The following is a 10,835-nucleotide window of genomic DNA, read 5'->3' as shown; positions in this document are numbered from 1 at the left end:
ATTCCATTGGACTTACTTCTGCCTTTCATGAGCTCTGATGAGTATTCTTCCTCTGAAGAGGATGAGTATGTCACTGAAGAGCAAGTTGCTAAATACCTTGGAGCAATCATGAAGCTAAATGACAAGTTATTTGGAAATAAGACTTGGGAGGATGAACCTCTTTTGCTCACCAAAGAGCTGGATGACTTGTCTAGGCAGAAATTACCTCAAAAGAGACAAGATCCTGGGAAGTTTTCCATACCTTGTACCATAGGCACCATAACCTTCAAGAAGGCTCTGTGTGACTTAGGGTCAAGTGTAAACCTCATGCCTCTCTCAGTAATGGAGAAGCTAAGGATCTTTGAGGTACAAGCTGCAAAAATCTCACTAGAGATGGCAGACAACTCAAGAAAACAAGCTTATGGACTTGTAGAGAATGTTTTGGTTAAGGTTGAAGACCATTACATTCCTACTGATTTCATAGTCCTAGAGACTGGGAAGTGCATGGATGAAACCATCATCCTTGGCAGACCCTTCCTAGCCACAGCAAAGGCTGTGATTGATGTTGATGGAGGTGAACTGATCATTCAAGTGAATGAAGAATCCTTTGTGTTTAAGGCTCAAGGATATCCCTCTGTCACCATAGAGATGAAGCATGAAGAGCTTCTCTCAAATCAGAGTCAAGAAGAGCCCCCACAGTCAAACTCTAAGTTTGGTATTGGGAGGCCACAACCAAACTCTAAGTTTGGTGTTGAACCCCCATATTCAAACTCTAAGTTTGGTGTTGGGAGGTTCCAACATTGCTCTGAGTATCTGTGAGGCTCCATGAGAGCCCTCTGTCAAGCTACTGACATTAAAGAAGCGCTTGTTGGGAGGCAACCCAATGATTATAATTTATATAGTTTCTTTTGTTATTTTATGTTTTTTTGTAGGTTGATGATCATAAGAAGTCACAAAATCCATTGAAAAAGCAAAAACAGAATGAAAAACAGGAAGAAAAATAGCACACCCTGGAGGAAGATGTTGCTGGCGTTCAAACGCCAGTAAACCTAGCAGTTGGGCGTTTAACGCCCAGTCTGGCACCATTCTGGGCGTTTAACGCCAGAAAGGGGCACCAGACTGGCGTTAAACGCCAGAAAAGGGCAAGAACCTGGCGTTAAACGCCAGGAATGGGCACCAGCCCGGCGTTTAACGCCAGAAATAGCTCAAAACGTGATTTTGAGCAACATTTGGTGCAGGGATGACTTTTCCTTGACACCACAGGATCTGTGGACCCCACAGGATCCCCACCAACCCCACCACCACTCTCTCTCTTCTTCCCCCATTCACCAATCACCTCAATACCTCTTCCCCAAAACCCCTTTACCTATCAAATCCCATCTTTCTCTTCCCCACTCACATCCATCCTTCATAAAACCCCACCAACCTCACCCTTCAAATTCAAACCACTTTCCCTCCCAAACCCACCCAATATGGCCGAACCCCATCTCCCCTCTCTCCTATAAATACCCTTCTTCACTCCTTCATTTTCACACAACCAAAACATCACTTCTCCCCCTCTTTGGCCGAATACACCACCATCTCCCTCTTCCTCATTTCTTCTTCTTCTACTCTCTTCTTTCTTCTTTTGCTCGAGGACGAGCAAACATTTTAAGTTTGGTGTGGTAAAAGCGTTGCTTTTTCGTTTTTCCATAACCATTATGGCATCCAAGGCCGGAGAAACCTCTAGAAAGAGGAAAGGGAAGGCAAAAGCTTCCACCTCCGAGTCATGGGAGATGGATAGGTTCATCTCAAGGGTGCATCAAGACCACTTCTATGAAGTTGTGGCCTTGAAGAAGGTGATCCCTGAGGTCCCCTTTTCACTCAAAAAGGGTGAATATCCGGAGATCCGCCATGAGATCCAAAGAAGAGGTTGGGAAGTACTTACCAACCCCATTCAACAAGTTGGAATCTTGATGGTTCAAGAGTTCTATGCCAATGCATGGATCACCAAGAGCCATGATCAAAGTATGAACCCGGATCCAAAGAATTATCTCACTATGGTTCGGGGGAAATACTTGGATTTTAGTCCGGAAAGTGTGAGGGTGGCGTTCAACTTGCCTATGATGCAAGGAGATGAACATCCTTACACAAGAAGGGTCAACTTTGATCAAAGGTTGGACCAAGTCCTCACAATCATATGTGAAGAGGGCGCACAATGGAAGAAAGATTCAGGAGGCAAGCCGGTTCAAGTGAGAAGGCATGACCTCAAACCCGTGGCTAGAGGATGGTTGGAGTTTATCCAACGCTCAATCATTCCCACTAGCAATCGGTCCGAAGTTACTTTAGACCGGGCCATCATGATCCATAGCATCATGATTGGAGAATAAGTGGAAGTACATGAGGTTATAGCCCAAGAACTCTACAAGGTGGCGGATAAGTCCTCTACCTTAGCAAGGTTAGCCTTTTCTCACCTCATTTGTCAACTCTACAAGTTGGAGTTGACATAGAGGGAGACATCACCATTGATGAGGATAAGCCCATTACCAAGAAAAGGATGGAGCACACAAGAGACCCCTCTCATCATGAGATCCCTGAGATGCCTCAAGGGATGCACTTTCCTCCACAAAACTATTGGGAGCAACTAAACACCTCCCTAGGAGAATTGAGTTCCAACATGGGACAACTAAGGGTGGAGCACCAAGAACACTCCATTCTCCTCCATGAAATAAGAGAAGATCAAAGAATCATGAGAGAGGAGCAACAAAGGCAAGGAAGAGACATTGAGGAGCTCAAGCACTCCATAGGACCTTCAAGAGGAAGGAAGAGCCGCCATCACTAAGGTGGACCCGTTCCTTGATTTCCTTGTTCTTTATTCTTCTGTTTTTCAAATTTTAGTGCTTATGTTTATCCATGTTTGTGTCTTATGATCATTAGTATCTTAGTGTCTATGCCTTAAAGTTATGAATGTCCTATGAATCCATCACCTTTCTTAAATAAAAACGTGCTTAATTGAAAAGAAAAAGAATTGCATGAATTTTGAATTTTATAACAGTTTAATTATTTTGATGCGGTGGCAACACTTTTGTTCTCTGAATGTATGCTTGAACAGTGCATATGTCTTTTGAATTTGTGGTTCATGAATGTTGGCTCTTGAAAGAATGATGAAAAAGGAGACATGTTACTGAGGATCTGAAAAATCATAAAAAAAAATGATTCTTGAAGCAAAAAAAAGCAGTGAATACAAAAAAAAAGCAAACGAAAAAAAAATGAAAAAAATTGATGAAAAAGAAAGAAATAAAGTTGTGATCCAAGGCAATAAGAGTGTGCTTAAGAACCCTGGACACCTCTAATTGGGGACTTTAGCAAAGCTGAGTCACAATCTGAAAAGGTTCACCCAATTATGTGTCTGTGGCATGTATGTATCCGGTGGTAATACTGGAAGACAGAGTGCTTTGGGCCACAGCCAAGACTCAATAAAGTAGCTGTGTTCAAGAATCATCATACTTAACTAGGAGAATCAATAACACTATCTGGATTCTAAGTTCCTAAAGAAGCCAATCATTCTGAGTTCCAAAGGATAAAGTGAGATGCCAAAACTATTCAGAGGCAAAAAGCTAAAAGCCCCGCTCATCTAATTAATACTGATCTTCATAGATGTTTTGGAGTTCATTGCATATTCTCTTCTTTTTATCTTATTTGATCTTTAGTTGCTTGGGGACAAGCAACAATTTAAGTTTGGTGTTGTGATGAGCGGATAATTTGTACGCTTTTTGGCATTGTTTTTAGTATGTTTTTAGTAGTTTTAGTTGAGTTCTTATATTTTTATTAGTTTTTAGTTAAAATTCACTTTTCTGGACTTTACTATGAGTTTGTGTGTTTTTCTGTGATTTCAGGTATTTTCTGGCTGAAATTGAGGGACCTGAGCAAAAATCTGATTCAGAGACTGAAAAGGACTGCAGATGCTGTTGGATTCTGACCTCCCTGCACTCGAAGTGGATTTTCTGGAGCTACAGAAGCCCAATTGGCGCGCTCTCAACGGCGTTGGAAAGTAGACATCCTGGGCTTTCCAGCAATATATGATAGTCCATACTTTGCCCAAGATTTGATGGCCCAAACCGGCGTTCAAAGTCACCCACAGAAATTCCAGCGTTAAACGCCGGAACTGGCACCTAATTGGGAGTTAAACGCCCAAACTGGCATAAAAGCTGGCGTTTAACTCCAAGAGAAGTCTCTACACGAAAATGCTTCATTGCTCAGCCCAAGCACACACCAAGTGGGCCCGGAAGTGGATTTTTATGTCATTTACTCATCTCTGTACACCCTAGGCTACTAGTTTTCTATAAGTAGGACCTTTTACTATTGTAATAGATAGATAGAGAGTCTTTTGATCATGTTTTGATGATTGAACTCACTTTGGGAGGCTGGCCATTCGGCCATGCCTAGACCTTATGCTTATGTATTTTCAACGGTGGAGTTTCTACACACCATAGATTAAGGTGTGGAGCTCTGCTGTACCTCGAGTATTAATGCAATTACTATTGTTCTTCCATTCAAATTCCGCTTGTTCTTTTACCAAGTTATCACTTGTTCTTCAACATGATGAAGGTGATGATTGACGCCCATCACCATTCTCACCCATGAACAAGGTGACTGACAACCATTCTTGTTCTACAAGCATCTGAGGCTTAGTGAATATCTCTTGGATTCCTGATTGCATGATGCATGGTTGATCGCCTGACAACCGAGTGCTCGCCTGACAAACAAGCCAACCATTCCGTGAGATCAGAGTCTTCGTGGTATAGGTAAGAACTGATGGTAGCATTCAAGAGAATCCGGAAGGTCTAACCTTGTCTGTGGTGTTCTGAGTAGGATTCAATGACTGAATGACTGTGACGTGCTTCAAACCTGTAACCTACTGGGCGTTAGTGACAGACACAAAAGAGTTATTCTATTCCGGTAGGGGAGGGAACCAAACCGGTGATTGGCAGCACTGTGACAGAGTGTGTGCATTAGCTTTCACTGCGCGGATGGGAGGTAGCTGCTGACAACAGTGAGACCTTATACGAGCTTGCCATGGAAAGGAGTAAGAAGGGTTGGATGAAGACAGTAGGAAAGCAGAGAGACGGAAGGGAAGGCATCTTCATGCGCTTATCTGAAGTTCCTACCAATGAATTACATAAGTATCACTATCTTTATCTTCTATGTTATTTTCGTTCATCATCATATATCTGAGTTTGCCTGACTAAGATTTACAAGATGACCATAGCTTGCTTCAATACTAACAATCTCCGTGGGATCGACCCTTACTCACGTAAGGTTTATTACTTGGACGACCCAGTGCACTTGCTGGTTAGTTGTGCGAAGTTGTGTAATGCCATGGAATTGAACCACCAAGTTTTTGGAGTTCATGACCAGGGATTATGAGAGTTGTGAAAAAGTATAGTTCACAATTTCGCCCGACCAAGTTTTTGGCGCCGTTGCCGGGGATTGTTCTAGTTTTGAGCAAGCCTTTGGTAACATCAGTGCCAAGATCCGGCAACAACATCAAATTTTTGGTGTTATTGCCCGGGATTGTTTAGGCTGGACAACTGACGGTTCATCTTGTTGCTTAGATTAGGTATTTTTTTTTCGAAATTCTTGAAGATGAATTCTAGAGTTTCATGATGATTTGTTGAAATCTGGCTGGCTGAGAAGCCATGTCTAATCTGATTGGACCGAGGTTTCAACTTATCACCACAAGAGCTTGTTGATTTCGTATCAATCTTGCTTTTGGAGCAGTGATTTGCTAAGGCTTGGCTGACCTTTGGTCATGTCTAGTGTTTTGGACCGAAGCTTTCTTTGGAAGCTTGGCTGGCTGCGAAGCCATGTCTAATTCCTGGACCGGAGTCTTAGACTAGCATTGCACTGATTCCTGGAATTCTCATTAAGAATTTTGATACCTTCTTTTTCCACTTAATTTTCGAAAAATACAAAAAATTTAAAAAAAATCATAAAATTCAAAAATATTTCTTGTTTGAGTCTAGTGTCTCATCTTAAGTTTGGTGTCAAAAGCATGTTTTTGTTATATTTTTCGAATTCATGCATATATTTCTTGTTTGGATCTTTGAATTCTATTGACTTGAGTATTTTGTGTGTCTCATATGCATTTTCAGTTCATTAGTGTCAGTAGTATACAAACTGCTAAGTTTGGTGTCTTGCATGCATTGTTATTTGATTCTTGTTGCATTTTAATTATTAAAAAAATCCAAAAATATTTTAATTGGTGTCTTTTCAAGTCAATGATACAAGGGATTGAAGATTCAGAACACACTGCAGAGGAATTATACAGAAAAAGCTGAGCATTCAAAAATGCCCAGTGAAGAAGGCAGACTGGCGTTTAAACGCCAGCCAGGGCACCTGGTTGGGCGTTTAACGCCCAAAAAGGGTGCATTTTGGGCGTTAAACGCCAGAATGTATACCATTCTGGGCGTTTAACGCCAGGATGGTGCTAGGGGGAAGATTTTGTTTTCAAATCAATTTTTTTCAAGTTTTTCAAAATCAAATCTTTTTCAAATCAAATCTTTTCAATCAAATGTTTTCAAAATCAATTTCTTTCCTTTTTCAAAGATACTTACTAACAATTAATGATTTGATTGAAAATTTTTTGCCTTTTCTGTTAAGGAAGGTTTTATGTTTGAATCATATCTTTTCTTGTTAGGCAAGTCACTAATTTTCCAAATCAAATCTTTTAAAATATTTTTCAAAACATATCTTTTAAAATTGTTTTCAAATCATATCTTCTCAATCACATCTTTTTAAAACCATAATTTTTCAATTAAATCTTTTTATCACATCTTTTTCAAAATAGTTTTCAATCAAATCTTTTTAAACTTCTAATTTCAAAATCTTTTTCAAAAATCACTTGATTTCTTTTTCACTTTGAATTTTCGAAAATTTTCAACATCTTTCTAATTGAATTTTCGAAAATTCTCTTCCCTCCTTCTCACATCCTTCTATTTATGGAGTACTACTCCTTCTTAATGCACAATTCGAACCTTACCTAATTAAAGTTCGAATTCTTCTTCTACTTCTTCTTTCTATTTCTCTTTTCCTCTGACATTTCAAGGAATCTCTATACTGTGACATAGAGGATTCCACATTTTCTTGTTCTCTTCTCTTTCATATGAGCAGGAGCAGAGACAAAGGCATTCTTGTTGAAGCTGATCCTGAACCTGAAAGGACCTTGAAGAGAAAGCTAAGAGAAGCCAAGGCACAACTCTCTTTAGAGGACCTGACCGAATTCTTCAAGGAAGAAGAACCCATGGCAGCCGAAAACAACAACAATGCCAACAATGCAAGGAAGGTGCTGGGTGACTTTACTGCACCTACTCCTGATTTCTATGGGAGAAGCATCTCTATCCCTGCCATTGGAGCAAACAACTTTGAGCTTAAGCCTCAATTAGTTTCTCTAATGCAACAGAATTGCAAGTTCCATGGACTTCCAATGGAAGATCCTCATCAGTTTTTAGCTGAATTCTTGCAAATCTGTGACACAGTCAAGACTAATGGGGTTAACCCTGAGGTCTATAGACTGATGCTATTCCCTTTTGCTGTAAGAGACAGAGCTAGAATATGGTTGGATTCTCAACCTAAAGAAAGCCTGGACTCTTGGGAAAAGCTAGTCAATGCCTTCTTGACAAAGTTCTTTCCACCACAAAGATGGAGTAAGCTTAGAGTGGAAGTCCAAACCTTCAGACAGAAGGATGGAGAATCCCTCTATGAAGCTTGGGAAAGATACAAACAATTAATCAGAAGATGTCCTTCAGACATGCTTTCTGAATGGAGCATCATAGGTATTTTCTATGATGGTCTCTCTGAACTATCTAAGATGTCCTTGGATAGCTCTGCTGGAGGATCTCTTCATCTGAAGAAGACGCCTGCAGAAGCTCAAGAATTGATTGAAATGGTTGCAAATAACCAATTCATGTACACTTCTGAAAGGAATCCTGTGAACAATGGGACTAGTCAGAAGAAAGGAGTTCTTGAGATTGACACTCTGAATGCCATATTGGCTCAGAACAAGATATTGACCCAACAAGTCAATTTGATTTCTCAAAGTCTGTCTGGAATGCAAAATGCACCAAACAGTACAAAGGATGCTTCATCTGAGGAAGAAGCTTATGATCCTGAGAACCCTTCCATGGAAGAGGTGAATTACCTAGGAGAACCCTATGGAAATACCTACAATTCCTCATGGAGAAATCACCCAAATCTTTCATGGAAGAATCAAGAGAGACCTCAACAAGGTTTTAATAATAATGGTGGAAGAAACCGGCTTGGCAATAATAAGCCTTTTCCATCATCTTCTCAGCAACAGACAGAGAGTTCTAAGCAGAATACTTCTGACTTAGCAACAATGGTCTCTGATCTAATAAAGACCACTCAAAGTTTCATGAATGAAACAAGGTCCTCCATCAGAAATTTGGAAGGACAAGTGGGTCAGCTGAGCAAGAAGGTCACTGAACTCCCTCCTAGCACTCTCCCAAGTAATATAGAAGAAAATTCAAAAGGAGAGTGCAAAGCCATAAACATGGCCGAATTCTGGGAGGAAGAAGAGGCAGTGGACGCCACTGAGGAAGACCTCAATGGGCGTGCACTGACCTCCACTGAGTTCCCTAATGAGGAAATATGGGAATCTGAGGCTCAAATGAGACCATAGAGATTCCATTGGACTTACTTCTGCCATTCATGAGCTCTGATGAGTATTCTTCCTCTGAAGAGGATGAGTATGTCACTGAAGAGCAAGTTGCTAAATACCTTGGAACAATCATGAAGCTAAATGACAAGTTATTTGGAAATGAGACTTGGGAGGATGAACCTCCCTTGCTCACCAAAGAACTGGATGACTTGTCTAGGCAGAAACTACCTCAAAAGAGGCAGGATCCTGGGAAGTTTTCTATACCTTGTACCATAGGCACCATGACCTTCAAGAAGGCCTTGTGTGACTTAGGGTCAAGTGTGAACCTCATGCCCCTCTCTGTAATGGAGAAAATAGGGATCTTAGAGGTGCAAGTTGCAAGAATCTCATTAGAGATGGCAGACAACTCAAGAAAACAAGCTCATAGACTTGTAGAGAATGTTTTGGTGAAGATAGAAGACCATTACATCCCTACTGATTTCATAGTCCTAGAGACTGGGAAGTGCATGGATGAATCCATCATCCTTGGCAGACCCTTCCTAGCCACAGCAAGAGCTATGATTGATATTGATAGAGGAGAGTTGATCATTCAAGTGAATGAAGAATCCTTGGTGTTTAAGGCCCAAGGATATCCCTCTGTCATCATGGAGAGGAAGCATGAAGAGCTCCTCTCAAAACAGAGCCAAACAGAGCCCCCACAGTCAAACTCTAAGTTTGGTGTTGGGAGGCTACAACCAAACTCTAAGTTTGGTGTTGAAACCCCACATTCAAACTCTAAGTTTGGTGTTGGGAGGTTTCAACACGGTTCTGAGCATTTCTGAGGCTCCATGAGAGCCCTCTGTCAAGCTAATGACATTAAAGAAGCGCTTGTTGGGAGGCAACCCAATGTTTTATAATTAATTATTTTCTTTTGTTATTTTATCTTTTTTGTAGGTTGATGATCATAAGAAGTCACAAAAACAATGAAAAAAGCAAAAACAGAATGAAAAACAGGAAGAAAAACAGCACACCCTGGAGGAGAAGAAACTGGCGTTCAAACGCCAGTAATGCTAGCTGTTGGGCGTTTAACGCCCAGTCTGGCACCATTCTGGGCGTTTAACGCCAGAAAGGGGCACCAGACTGGCGTTAAACGCCAGTAAAGGGCAAGAACCTGGCGTTAAATGCCAGGAATGGGCACCAGCCCGGCGTTTAACGCCAGAAATGGCTCAAAACGTGATTTTGAGCAACATTTGGTGCAGGGATGACTTTTCCTTGACACTACAGGATCTGTGGACCCCACAGGACCCTACCATCACTCTCTCTCTTCTTCCCCCATTCACCAATCACCTCAACACCTCTTCCCCAAAAACCCCTCACCTATCAAATCCCATCTTTCTCTCCACCACTCACATCCATCCTTCATAAATCCCCACCAACCCCACCCTTCAAATTCAAACCACTTTCCCTCCCAAACCCACCCTCCATGGCCGAACCATTACCCACCTCTCTCCTATAAATACCCTTCTTCAACTCTTCATTTTCACACAACCTAAACCCCCTTTCTTACCCTTCTTGGCCGAACACACTCCCATCTCCCTTCTTCCTCATTTCTTCTTCTTCTACTCTCTTCTTTCTTCTTTTGCTCGAGGACGAGCAAACATTTTAAGTTTGGTGTGGTAAAAGCGTTGCTTTTTCGTTTTTCCATAACCATTTATGGCATCCAAGGCCGGAGAAACCTCTAAAAAGAGGAAAGGGAAGGCAAAAGCTTCCACCTCCGAGTCATGGGAGATGGATAGATTCCTCTCAAGGGTGCATCAAGTCCACTTCTATGAAGTTGTGGCCTTGAAGAAGGTGATCCCCGAGGTCCCCTTTTCACTCAAAAAGGGTGAATATCCGGAGATCCGCCATGAGATCCGAAGAAGAGGTTGGGAAGTACTTACCAACCCCATTCAACAAGTCGGAATCTTGATGGTTCAAGAGTTCTATGCCAATGCATGGATCACCAAGAACCATGACCAAAGTGTGAACCCGAATCCAAAGAACTATCTCACTATGGTTCGGGGGAAATACTTGGATTTTAGTCCGGAGAGTGTGAGGATGGCGTTCAACTTGCCTATGATGCAAGGAGATGAGCATCCTTACACTAGAAGGGTCAACTTTGATCAAAGGTTGGACCAAGTCCTCACAGTCATATGTGAAGAGGGCGCACAATGGAAGC

The 10,835-nt window shown here is 41.5% G+C and overlaps 1 non-coding gene across 1 annotated transcript; it reads right to left on the bottom strand.

Annotated features, from left to right (window-relative positions):
* Nucleotides 1-7,666: 7,666 nt before the first annotated feature.
* On the bottom strand, nucleotides 7,667-7,774 carry LOC130938225 (small nucleolar RNA R71). Its single transcript, XR_009069399.1, has one exon. It is a non-coding gene; the product is annotated as a small nucleolar RNA R71 (small nucleolar RNA).
* Between the last annotated feature and the right edge of the window lie 3,061 nt (nucleotides 7,775-10,835).

This window comes from Arachis stenosperma, chromosome 6 (assembly GCF_014773155.1).
Source record: "Arachis stenosperma cultivar V10309 chromosome 6, arast.V10309.gnm1.PFL2, whole genome shotgun sequence".
In the NCBI taxonomy this organism is placed as follows: Eukaryota; Viridiplantae; Streptophyta; class Magnoliopsida; order Fabales; family Fabaceae; genus Arachis; species Arachis stenosperma.
This window is presented reverse-complemented; position numbering and strand designations above follow the sequence as displayed.